This window comes from Anthonomus grandis, chromosome 4, assembly GCF_022605725.1.
Source record: "Anthonomus grandis grandis chromosome 4, icAntGran1.3, whole genome shotgun sequence".
In the NCBI taxonomy this organism is placed as follows: Eukaryota; Metazoa; Arthropoda; class Insecta; order Coleoptera; family Curculionidae; genus Anthonomus; species Anthonomus grandis.
Window position 1 is genome coordinate 15,595,924 of NC_065549.1, and position 12,732 is coordinate 15,608,655.

A 12,732-nucleotide genomic window follows, 5' to 3' on the forward strand; every position below is an offset into this window, starting at 1 on the left:
ATAAGACTTCAATACGTCGAAAGCAATTCCTTTAACACCGATTCCTTTCACTAATTGAAATATGCCAAATCAACAAAGATACATAAAAAAATTTTCATCATTATCTAGCGCACTATTACAAGATATTATGTTTTCTTAAGCACAACATCAATCTGCTTTTTCTTATTGATTCCATAATTTTGCTGGCAGTGTTCAATAGAGAAATGGTTTAAAGGCAATTTTCTTTGTCCCTATTTGTAAATCGAATCTATGATGGCTTGCTAAAATATCTTTGAAAATTTTCCTTTTTTAAAACAATTATTTGAAGGTGTAAGGACCAAAGTGACATTTTTACAAAAATGATTCAAGTGCAGATATTCATAGTTAAAACTAAAAAATTCTTACTAACTGCGCCATATTTTGAGCTGTAAAAAAACCAAGTTAACATAGTGCTGCAGTAGTACTATCAACATAGTACAACAATAAGTGCAACATAGTACTATCCCATAGTGGCAAAATGATTCAAGTACAATAATTAGACCCTTATGCCACAATAAATATTTAAATGTTTTTATTACTTAGACTGCTTATTGTTAGTGTACTACGTTGTTACTTGCAAGTTAAGTGTAATTTTCGAAGTGTAATAAATCAGTTTCTAGTGTTTGTAAGAAAGGACATAATTCCAGGTAAATTTCGAATTATAAAATAACATTAAATTGATATTAATAATACAGTTATTAGGATTTTGTAGTTTCAATTAAAACCTTAAGTAAAAAAATTTTTTAGAGAAAGTAAGCCATAGAGTAAGCTATAATATAGATCCAGATAATAATGAACAACCCTTCAGATGGGTCTACAGAGAGTATTGAATTTGAAAATAGTAGGGTGGAAAATATACCTTCTATTAGTGGTAATTATGGCATGTTATTTGATGCTAACAAAAAATAATATTAATGTTTAGCTTTTATTACAGTGATTCCAAAAAAACACAAGAAGAAGGAAGAACATGGGTAAATGAAAGACAGCGGGCTAAATTAAGTGGTAAAGAGCATAAAACTAAAAAGGAAAAAAAAACGAAAAAAGAGTTAAAACCATATGACCATGATTGCAGATATGAGTGTGACAAAATTTCTGAAGCACAGATAATGAATCTCTTTACTAAGTTTTATGAAATGAAACGTATGATTTGCGAACGCAATATTTAGCATCTTATGTAAGAAAAGCAAATGTAAAACGACATAATAGTGGGGCAGTTTCACATAAAAATTTTGCCACAGTATTCAATTGAAGACTCCGAGTTGTTTGCCGAAAAAAAATCTTCTAAAATCTTAAAATCAGAACGCGCCTACTCTCATTGTGACAAATTATTGGCAACCTTTAAATATTAATAATACTTCAAGCTGACAACAGTTTTTTTTCTCCATGGCACATTTTGCTTTCAATAATAAGGAAATTACAGCTTTTTTAATGATTATTATTAATGATGTATTGAAAGGAGAAACGGAACCAAAACTGTCATTTACGTTGTTAAAATAAATTATTCTATCCTAAAAATAGCAGTTTTGTGTGCGTGGGTGTGTTAAATTTGTCTAAGATAAGAAAATTGCTACAAAACCGTGGTAAGCTTTTTATTGCTAACATACCTATATGAGATTTTAGCCATTTTGTTCATTAGAATGTATGTTATTTTTTTCCTCGGAAACGGTGCCTCGTATGTAAAAAAGTAGACCGAACTTGCTCCAAATTAAATGAGGATTGCAAGAGAAATTTTTTATTTTTGGAAAAATCAGTACATAGGTTGACTTCGCCAGTAAGCCGGACATAACCAGTTAGCACACAAATGGCCTGTTATTTCAAATAATAAGATAAACGCCAAATTTATATATGATGCACGTTACTGTCCATCTATGTTATACGCGCACACATTTTAAGCAACATAACCTTAAATATTCAATATACAAACGACCGTTAAAAATTAGCTGTTTAAGTGTCCGTGGTGTTAATTACAAAAAAATTGCAGAAGTGTGCATTTGTGTGGTAAGTTAGTATACCTAATTAGGACTTAAAACGTCAATTTTAGCCTTTTATATATTAGTCATAGTATAAACATACGAATTATTCCTTAAAACAGCGAGATTTTTCTCATTTACGTTAAAAAACGTGGTGGTCAGTTATTTTAATATAACTTTTGCGAAATTTCCAGTAGTCAGACAGGTGTCCGCTTACAGGTAAATTTTATCATTAATGTTTCCATCTTTATCTGTTTTGAAAAAAGTATGTCTTGGTCTTTCTTTTTATTAACAATGAAAAATACCATCTTAGTTTATATAAGCCAGTGAACGGACACTCTTTTAAACCATGTTATGCAAAGAAATGCACACATGTTTATGTACGACCACTGGGATTTTTCGTTTTTGGTATTGTTTTCCAGTATTCGTTCACATAATTTTTTGGATGTTTTTTCCCTAATTTAGGTTTTTTTTTTAATCAAGATGAAAAACAAGCGATGGATTTCAATAAAAAACGAAGAAGAGCTGCTTATTCAAAAGTTAGCTTAATTGCCGCCTGCCAGGAAGTCCGCAACGGCAAAAATTACGGCAAATTTGTCGCAAGTATGGTATTCCCAAGTCGACTGTCCTGGACCGCATTAAGGGTGCTGTAAAAATGGACGTTAAATGTCGTATAGGGTCTGATCCAGTTTTGAATGCCAATAACGAAGAAAAAATAGTAGCATGGTTATCAACTTACGAATTATTGGAATTATTACTAGCAGTTCAAAAAATTGTTAAAGATAGCAACATTAAAACACCATTTAAAGATGGGCGCGCTGGCCAGAAATAGTTTCCTAGATTTCTAAGAGGACACCCAAAATTGGCAATGAGGTCAGCAGAATCACTGAATTCTTCAAGAGCCAAAATAAACGAAGAATACATTAAGTTATGGTTCCATAATTTAGAAAAATATCTAGAAAAATGTGGCTGTACTGATTTATTAAATGATTCGAGTCGAATTCTAAATGCCGACGAATCAGGTTTTAGTCTTTGTCCTAAATCTGGCAAAATATTAGGCCTTAAAGGTCATAATGTAAAAAAAGGCAATGAGAAGGAGAATCTCACGGTTTTAATGACAATTACAGCCAATGGCAAAATATGTCCCCCTGTAGTCGTGTTCCCTTATGTACGGCCTCCATGCTCGAACATTGGGTTTTGGCAAAATCTGAATCTGGTTAGATGAGTTCGGATATATTTTTTGAATTTGTTGCCAACAGCCTCAATAATTGGTTGACTGATCAAGAAATACAGAGACTTGTTTTATTTTTAGTGGATGGTCACCCATTTATCCCATTTATCTATGGAAGTAAGTCATTTTTGTGATAACAATCAAATTATCCTTTATGCATTTCCCCCAAATGCAACGCATTTGATTCAGCCAGCAGATGTGTCAGTATTCAGGCCTATGAAAGAATATTGGCGACAATATGTCCGAGAATGGCAATCAGAACACAGTAAAATTGTTACTAAAAGTAAGTTTTGTCCTATATTCTTTAAGGTTTTAGAACATCAAAACATACCGAACTGCATAAAAACTGGGTTTAAGGCTTGTGGTCTCTATCCATTTGTCCCATAAGTTTAAAAGATATAGAAAGTGCATCAAAAGTGATAACTATTTTGAAACGGGATTTAGTAGAAAATGGAATTGATATAGATGTTCTGCGCAATATTATGATAATAATGTTGAAAATAGATGATGCTGAAGATAAGGTCGAGCGTCCTGACAAAATGTTAGAGGAACATAAAGCAGAAGTTAATAATGATGAAGAGTTCGAACCAAATTTAATAGAGAATGTGATGAAAGTTGAGTATGAGGTTGGCTCTGACGGAATGTTGAAACCAGTTGTTAACGACGAACCCAAAATTGTGATCTTGGACAATCTTCTATTACAAAGCGTGGTTAATGTATATGAAGATCCTCAACCATCCACGTCCGATCTTAACGTAATTGGAGCCACAGAAAAAAATACACCGGACAAAACTGTTATAAAAAAAGAAAATTATAAAGTAAGAGGAAAACAAAATACAAAATAGAAGTGGAGTTAGCTTTTCAAAAACATCTTAGGTTTCCAAAACCATTAGAAAAGAAAATCAAAACGAACCAAAATAGTAACTATCCAAGTGCAAAATCATCTAATGAATGGAGGAAACATTATGAAGAAAAAAAAAGATGAAGGTGAAACTAAGACAGGCAAACAAACATTGAAAAATATAAAACCTTTGAGTGCAAAAACTCTTAATGAAGTTGTTAACTTCAAAAATAATAAGCAAAAGTGTGTACATTGTGAGGAACTTCTGGACAGTGACGCCGAAGACGTAAATGACAAAAATGTTGGTTGCGAGACATGCCCTTGGTGGTATCATATGGGATGTACAAAATTGAAGGGTTTAAAATATTCTGGTGTTCAATATCAGGATTTTATTTGTAATCTTTGTATTGAGGCATAAATAACAGTCGTTTCTTTGTTTTAGAAATTTTATACTATTACTACTTATTTTATACTATGTATTTATTTTATTGCCAGTTATATCCTTGTAATAAGTAATTGGTTTCGTTTTAGACTTTTTAAAGATTTATTTTATATCTTTTGATTCTGCTCCTTTAGAGAGTTACTTATAAAACTTATTTATTCTATTTAAGAAAAGTTTTAATTTTTTTGTTTTTCATGATTTGTATTATTCAGATCCTTAAATTCATAATGTTTTTATTACGGCTCTGTGCGATATTAGCCCTGTCCGTCAACTGGCATAGCCTGGTCGACTACTAGCTAGCGCTGTCCGTTCACTGGGAAAAAGCACATTTTTTTAATAACACTTTTAAAAAATTCATAAGTGATCCCATAAAAATTCTTATTTAGCCTTTATGTAAAGAACACGAACACCAATTTTTGGCGCCAATTTAAAGTTTTACATTTAAACTTTTACATTTACTGTCCGACCACTGGCGAATTCACCCTAGACAAGGCTAGTAAAAGGCGTAACATGTTTTGCCTAAAAATATTTAGTCTCAATGCAGTACGGACGCCACTGGTACAATTAACAAAAAATATGCAAAAAGTACTCTTGAAAAAAATATTTAAAGCAGTGTAAAAGTCATAAATTATTTTTTTCTTATATTGTTAACACCTTGTATCTCGGAGGCATTTCTCGACATGTGTTTATATGACAAGCTAGGGTTTATTTTTGGCATAGAATACGTGATCAAAATTTCGTGGTTAAAATCTTGACCACCCTGTATAACTAGTAAAAATTTCGTAGTACCATTTACCATTTTATGGATTTTTTTTTAACTTAAATCTGCACAACTAGTACATTCATATTATACAGGACATTGTCATGCTCTTTTTCTTCTAAAATGTAAGATTTAAAAAAAATATCCGTTACTCCCGCAAATATTCAAAATTAATGAGACATACACCATTTCCTAGCCTAATAAATTCCCTTGACATTACTATTAATAGCTTGAATCCTATTAAAATTACAGGAAAAAATTAATTAGAAAAATATAGAGTTTGGCTTTTCTCCTTTATTAAAAAACCATGTATGTATTTAATACAGACCTGCTTGGACTGCCCTAAAGACCTAATTTTAATCCGGAATTGAATCAGCTGTGTCATAATCAATACTCGTCCAAAAATAACAATTACATACTGCCATCGATAATAAAAAAATGCAAAATCCCCAACTGTTTTCTTCGAACCATCAATCCCCATAGTAAAAAACACATCATTCGTCACCCAAACAAGAACCTCCGTATAGCCTATGGAACCTAACCTGATTTTCAATATACCTTGGGGCTAAAGTCGTGTAACGGTGCGGAATTTTACCGGATTCCGGTAATGTTTCACTTTTTCCACCACGGACGGGGCTTCGGGGCCAGTTCGGCCCTGCGGCACGAGCCCTTAGTCCACTCCAAATGGGTTAAATAAACCATATGCCAATGCCCATTCAATTCGTTCGTATTTTTGTGTGAACCCACGTAAAACGCGTGCGGTTTCGATCGAGGTACCGACGTGAACTGCTCACCTGTCCCTCGCGACGTTGTCAGGTTTAACCGCGATGAAATCAGAGATAGTTATGTTTTCTACATCGGTTTTTGTTTACAGAAATTGTATCCTAAATGGGCAAATTTATGTAGAGCTCTTTACATTTGATGCTTGGAATGTATCCACAAGACAGATAAAACGTGTTTTGAGAATAGAACGGATGTATTTGGTCCTTTGAACCGGATTCATAAATACTTTATAGAAATTATATTGGAATAATAGCAGTATTTATTTAAAATAGATCACAGTACAACCCAGGTAATAATAAGTTAACAAGAACTTAAACATGCAGTCAAAATAAATACCTAATAATTTGTCAAATCCGGAAGAATTAAACGTATACTTGCCATCTTTTTTACAAAACATTTCTAGGCATTGTCTTAACCAAAAAAACCTTTTATAATTTATAATTTATCCTTTTTTAACAAAAAAGTAACATTTCTATGGGTTAAGGCTCATACTGGTATTAAAGGTAATGAGCTGGTAGATTTGTGAGCCAAAAATAGTATTGCCGTCGGCAACTAAATATCTGATCTTCCTTGTCTCACTGACATAAACGCAATAATTAGAAAAAATACATGTAAAATTCTTTCTTTTCGTTGATTGCAGGTAGTGCCACCCGGTTTTGGGTCAATTTATGAGTTTTGCCCATTGTTACCCACTGATAAACATTGAAAACGGTTCGCCAAAGGCGTGCAACTGGGACTTGTTTTTTACCTTATAATTAATGTACTTAAATGCTATTTTGTTTTAGAAAGTTACTTTTGTTTAAATGGAATAATATATTTTTTTCACAAATTTATTGAACATAATATGTAGAGTAAAACAGTTGAAAATGTCACTTTTGGATCTGGCACTTTTTGAACAGTGTATAACAATTTTAAATTATAATAGATTGTAGTCTTCTTCGTCATCTGACGAACTGTCATCACCTCTTGACATTATAATTAAAGGATCGACTGTCTGATCGATGAGGTTGTCCCACATTTTGTCCTCTTGCTTAATTACATGCTGGACTGCTTTTCGCCAATTCTCTGGTGTCGCTTCCGTAATGGCTTGATCAAACAGTAGCTTAACATCTTTCATTTTAAAAGTCATGTTTTGTCTTGCTACAAATCCTTTTACCTGCGCCCATATCAGTTCTATAGGATTTAGTTCGCAATGATATGGCGGTAAGCGCAGTACAGTTATATTATATTTTTCGGCTATATCTTCCACGGCGTATTTCATGAAACGAGTTTTGTGTATGTTTGCTATTGCCAGCAGTTCTTTTTTTATCAAATTTGCTTCAAACGCAATACCTTTTGCAGTCAGCCAATCGATAATTTCTTGCTTTCTCCAACTTGAAGTTGGCGTCTTCTCTATTCGCCGTGAATGATAGCTTGCGTTATCCATAACCACCACCGAATTAGCCGGAAGAAATTTTATCATTTCACCAAAATAGTCCTCGAAAACGTCTGAGTTCATGTCTTCATGGTAATCTCCTGTGCGAGTCGACTCAAAGGTTAGCAGACCTTCTTTTAAAAATCCCTCTTCGCTTCCAATATGTGTGATTATAAGTCTTTTTCCTTTTCCCGAAGGTACTTTAATACCAGTAGACAGGCCTTCTATGAAAGCTTGGCGAGCACTGGTTATATTTTTGTCTTGCCACATTTTTTGGACTATATAACCTTCGTTAATCCACGTCTCATCAAGATAAAAAAACTTTCTTTTGCTCCCTGCGGTACTGCTTGATACTTCTCAAGTATTGTCGTCTCCAACAAACAATTTCGTCGCTCTCCAGTAAAAGTGCTTTGCGGTTATGCTTTTCCCAGGCAAAATCCATATTTTTTAAAGTTTTCCATAAAAGTTTTCTACTTATCAACGGAATACTGTCATCTCGGCCAAGCTCCATTAAAATTTTGTCTAGGGTGGGTATTTCCTTTTTAAAATAAAAAGAGTGAACTTTTCTTCGAATTATACATTTAGCATTTTCATCAAGGACTTTTGTAGGTCGTCCTGGCTTTTGCTTGGGAGATTCCACTTGACCTGCTACTTTTCTTTCCCGCAACAATTTGAAAATGGTGGACTTTCCAATTCCACTCATTCGAGAACATTTTTCAACAATTTCTTGCACAGTAAAACTAGGGTAATCGTGTTTTATGCAATCATGTACATTTAAAATAATAACTTTTTCACTCAGCGATAGTAGAGAATTTTTAGTACATCTTTTCGTTGGACTGAATACCTCCATTTTTTAAATATTGGGATAATAATATTGTGATTACACTACAGCGTAGCAGTGACTACTAACGTTTAAAATATGATTTAAAAGTATTTATAGTCTGTATATATTACCTGACCCCATTTTTGCATGTTACAAAGCGTTAAAAGATAGGTACCTATACAAAAGGATTAAAAGTATTTATTTAGTATTTAATCTCTTTCAAAATAAAGGCATTTAATCCGTGAAAATTAAATTCATAAATATTATAAGTACCTGCGCCTATGAACTACCACGAAATGTAGCCAAACAGAACGGAATTCCCCAGTTTATTGCTCTATACACTTCTGAAATAGAGTTTAGATTTTTAAGAAACCCGAATTCAAACCAATTTTCAAAAAGTTGTGAGTCAGTGCCTTGGTGGTAATTCAGGAAAGAATCTGCTATATTTTTAACTTAAAGTAGTAGACAGTTTTGAACGAAGCCACTTTCTGAGCCTGCATGTTTTATTGCTATCCTCTTCCCTTAATCTTAGTTCACTTCATTTATTCTTATTTAAATTAGATCCTAGATAGGTTCTTACAGACGTATAAGTTAGGTATAATATTTACAGACCTAAGATCACAGGTTTTAATTCGGACTGAACTTAGATATAAATATATACACATATTCACATTTTTTTGCCATTAATTGTACCTATACACTACCTATACCTACTATATTAATTGTATACTGTTAATATTTTGCAATACAGGTAAATATTAAATTTCTAATCCGGCTCTGACCACAGATATGATAATTTTGAGTCTTTTTATGACCCAATAAATAATGCGTGTTTTATTGCAGTCAAAAGATCAACGGTATATCTTTGTGAGAGTTTATAAGTGTACTTATATTATTGGACTTCTCCAAAGCATTTGATACGGTCGATCACCGGCTTCTCCTCGCAAAGTTGAAATACGACGGTTTTGATGATGATTCTGTTTAACTCGTAAAACCATTTTTAAGCTATAGGAAACAAAAAATGCCATATAATAACAAAGAATCATCAACTGTAAATATTCTGTCTGGAAGTCCTCAAGGTTGTATTCTGTCCCCTCTCCTCTTTTTCATTTACACTATTGACATAATAACATCTACAGAAACATGCAAAAATAAAGAATGTGCTGACGACAAACAACTGTACCACTCATTTTATCTATCAGAAATACAACAAGCAAAAATACAGGGATTTTTAAAGTGTTAGCTTCCTATCTTAACAACACAATTTAAAATTAAATTCTGATAAAACCAAAGTACTTTGGGTCCTAAAAAAAAGAAAGAAAGGAATATGTGAAAGAAAAACTTCTTCTCACTTTACAAAACTCTCCTTTATCATTTGTGAGCGTAAAAAATCTAGGGTTTCTGGTAGATGAGAATCTGGCCTTTAATGAACAGATTAAAAACTGCACTAGGAACGCATTGGGCTTCTTAAAACTACTGTATAGCAATCGTCATTTTCTAAACTTTAATTTAAAAAAAAAACAATTATGCGAAACCCTAATACTTTCCCACTTTGGATCGATTTCATATATGGACCTTGCCTCTATAGCACTGACAAAAATAAAATACAAAGGGCACAAAACGCATGCTGCTGACTCCTATACGGATTAAAAAAATACGATCATATATCACACAAAATATCCGAGTGCAAATGGTTAAATATGAAACGGCGTAAAACTCTTCACTTTTCTGCACAGTCTCCTATCAGCCCCCTGTTGAACTCACTGTTCCACAATATCACACTACCATGTTTCAAAGATCTTTCACCTACAATTCGATTAAACTCTACAATTCCTGATCAAAAGAAATCAAAAAATACAATCTAGAGAAATTTAAATATAAGGCGCGAGAAAGATTACTCTCTAAACAAATTCGGCAATGGTAACCAAAGTGTATACTGTTGGGTGCAGCTGTGCTGGTTTTATACTGTTGGGTGCAGGTGTTGAACACCGGGTAGACTTTGGGGTTTTGGGGCTGTAGTGCGAAATATAAAAATAACAGAAGAAGACTTTATCTACTTCTTTAAGCCACTCTTATCTCAATTCAAAAACCCTAGAAAAGAAAGTCTTTGCCCTCGTAAATCACGCCATCGTCTCAGAACGGCGACGTCTCTAAAGTAAGACAACTGCTGGCTGAAAATCAAAAGCGTATTAAGAACTAAGTTGGAATTCTAATAGGATTATGTTGTCTTAGTAAATATGTTCATCTAAAAGGTGTAAGAGATAATCAACTATGTCCACATTGCAAAACAGAGGAGAACCTCATATAACATTTTATGGATCTGTAGGCCTTTAAGGAAGAAATACTCGCTAAAAAATAATCTGGATTAGGACCATGTATACACCTTTGTGAAGAGGACGTACCATTTTAGCGAGCGATAACTTCTTATTGTATTCAGTTCCAGGTTGTGATATAGAGTTTTGTGAACTTGAGGTTATAGAGCTAATACAGTACACTTTTGAAACGAAAAACTGAATAGAGTAATGAATTGAATGAATAAACTGAATTGTAAAGGAAACAAATATTTCCTCAAAACTACTATGGATTTCCCCAAGCCGGCAATACTGCCTAGACCAAAACAGCATACGTCAAGCATGCGCGACTTACGTAACAGTCCGGCTTGCCGGTATTCGGTCTGTTATCTAAAAGATATTTTCAGAGATATGAATGTGCGACCACGAATGACTGGGATCTTGTGAAAAGCGGATTTTTATTGATGCGCCGTTGTCGGGTTGGCATAAATTTAAGATATTTCGGGAATATGGTTAATCTTAGTTTCGTCCCGAGTCTATTATTGTATATAGCTTTTAGTCTAGTATTTATATACTTGTTTGTTTTATCTTATATTGCCATTCGTCAGCTTCAACTTTTAACCGGATGGTGCCGTTTGTTTTTGAAAATACGTGAGTAGTTTTGACAGATTTATACTCGGGGATGTTTAGATGTGCGATCGGTTAAACAAGCGTTCAAACTGACATGTTTAAAACAATGCTGAGTGCCGTTGTTTCTTTTCTTTTTGCTGTACGGTGTGCATTAAAATAGATTTCATTTTAGATTTCAGTTTGTTTTGTTTAATTGTTTAAGCAAAAAATTGTGTTAACAAGGCCCCTTTTTTACAATTAGAAAAAAGATGTTTTTTTAGTAAAAATTAAAATTAGGGTGTCATTAAAAAAACAAGTTAGGTTTAGTTTCTTGGGGTTGAGAGAGACGTATTTTTATTATAGACGCGTGGAAACGACGTATTTCCTGGACGATGGATTGGCCGGAGGGGTAACGTAGAATGGCCTGAGAGATCTCCCGATCTTACCTGGTTGGATTTTTTATGGGGTCATCAAAAAACCAAAGTCTTTGCCACAAAGCCTAAGCTTGTGGTAAAGCAAGATTTTCGAAATAGAATTGTTAACGTAGGTCAGTTAATAAGGCCCGAAATGTTCGCCAATGTGCGCAGACGTTTTGAACGACAACTGCATTTTTGTATGGAGGCCAACGGAGATCATTTTCAACATTTAATAAAATAGGTGTTATATACTTTATTTTTTTCATTTAAAATAAGATTTATTTTTTTATCCATATTTTAGTTATTCATATTTCTGGAGAACGAATTGAAAAAATAAAAGAATAAAAAATAGGGCTATGTAGAGAATAAAATAACCTTTCATTCCATTTATTCTCATACTTTATTCCCATTTAAAAAAATTGACATTGGCATGGAGACCCTTATTATTGCTATCACCTATATTTTTAATCTGATACTCAAAACTAGAATGGTTCCTGACAGGTGGAAGGTTGCTAGATTATGTCCGGTACAAAGAGACAAGATCCCAGCTTAATTAAAAATTAACCACCTATATCAATAATTCTTTATAAATTTCCTAAGCTAACCATTTCTCAAATTTCAGTTGATCACCATGGATTCTTCTCTGGTAAACCTTGTGTAGTTAATCTTGGCTCTCTTTCTCATAAAGTTTACAAAGTTCCAAATGAAAGAAGTCAACTAAAAGCTGTTTGCACTGACTTTAGTAAACTCTTTGACCAACATGATCTTTGGGTCTTCGCACCCTCAGGTAAAATTGCTCTACTTATATTTAATGGTCGAAGGCAATGTATAGAAATTGATGATTTAAATCAAACAGGTTCATCCCGACTTCAGATGTAGCTCAGGAATTCTAATTAGAGTATTACTACTGTCGAGGACTGTAATTTGTTGCAGCAGTGTGTTGACTTTGTAAGAGTTAACTAACCAATTTAGCTTAAATGTCACAAAATGTTGTGTTGTATCGGCTATAAAATTGATTACGTATATTATGACTAAAAAATTGATAACAGTGACGTTTTACTTCAAAAAAAGTCCCAAATTTCAGATCGTGGCGCTATATTTGATAACTCATTTGTTCCCCATATCGAAGATTTG

The 12,732-nt window shown here is 33.4% G+C and overlaps 1 protein-coding gene across 4 annotated transcripts in view; it reads right to left on the reverse strand.

Moving 5' to 3' along the window:
- The window catches only part of LOC126734862 (dystonin), a 426,801-nt gene that overhangs the window by 317,542 nt on the left and 96,527 nt on the right, over nt 1-12,732 (reverse strand). Inside the window, exon 1 of one of the 4 annotated variants that reach the window (XM_050438640.1) lies at nt 5,821-6,038. The exons of 2 other annotated variants lie outside the window; for them this stretch is intronic. The gene's annotated coding sequence lies outside the window, so the exon portion shown is untranslated. Of the gene's footprint in view, nt 1-5,804; nt 6,039-12,732 lie in introns of those variants that run through there. One more of the 4 variants, XM_050438641.1, reaches the window with a different exon arrangement.